Below are 878 nucleotides of genomic sequence, written 5' to 3'. Positions count from 1 at the left end.
TGGTAGATATATTTTTTTAATATATATATAATAATAATAATAATAATAATAATATATATTATTATATTATTATTATATTGCTATTATTATTAGTATTGTTATTGTTGTATATATATATTATTATTATTATTATTATTATTATTATTATTATTATTATTATTATTATTATTATTATTATTATTATTATTATTATTATTATTATTATTATTATTATTATTATTATTATTATTATTATTATTATTATTATTATTATTATTATTATTATTATTATTTTTATTATTATTATTATCATCATCATCATTGATGTTATTATTCTTATTATTCTTATTGTTTTTGTTATTATTACTGTTTTCATAATTTTTTTGATTTTTCTCTTTGAATAGATTTAAGTCCAACAAATGTAATAACTTTAAAAAATGTTATTGGGTTCATCCCGCGTAAACAAATATAAATAAATAAATAAAATGAAATTACTTTATTCTAATACAAAATAATATTATTCACAATACACAATTTGGTTTCAAATATAAACACTACCACACACCAAATATACCAATTTGTCGATGTTATTGCATCATCCATGAAAATAAACACTAGCACTCAAGAGTATTCTTAAACGTGGCTCAGGATTTTGATTGTGTATAGCACACTATAGTTTATTATACATACTCAGATTTCTCACAACTCCTTATTATCTAATCATTATTACACACGATCAATTAAGTGGAAAAATATAGATTTTTAAATTGTGTGAACAATTTATTTAAAATTATTGAAAAACAAAATAATGTATGTTCTAAATTGTAATTATATTTAATGATAATACAATGGAAAAAAGAGGGTAAGTGAATATCGCTCTGATGTACAGTAGATTACAA

This window comes from Acyrthosiphon pisum, chromosome A1 (assembly GCF_005508785.2).
Source record: "Acyrthosiphon pisum isolate AL4f chromosome A1, pea_aphid_22Mar2018_4r6ur, whole genome shotgun sequence".
NCBI lineage: Eukaryota > Metazoa > Arthropoda > Insecta > Hemiptera > Aphididae > Acyrthosiphon > Acyrthosiphon pisum.
This window is presented reverse-complemented; position numbering follows the sequence as displayed.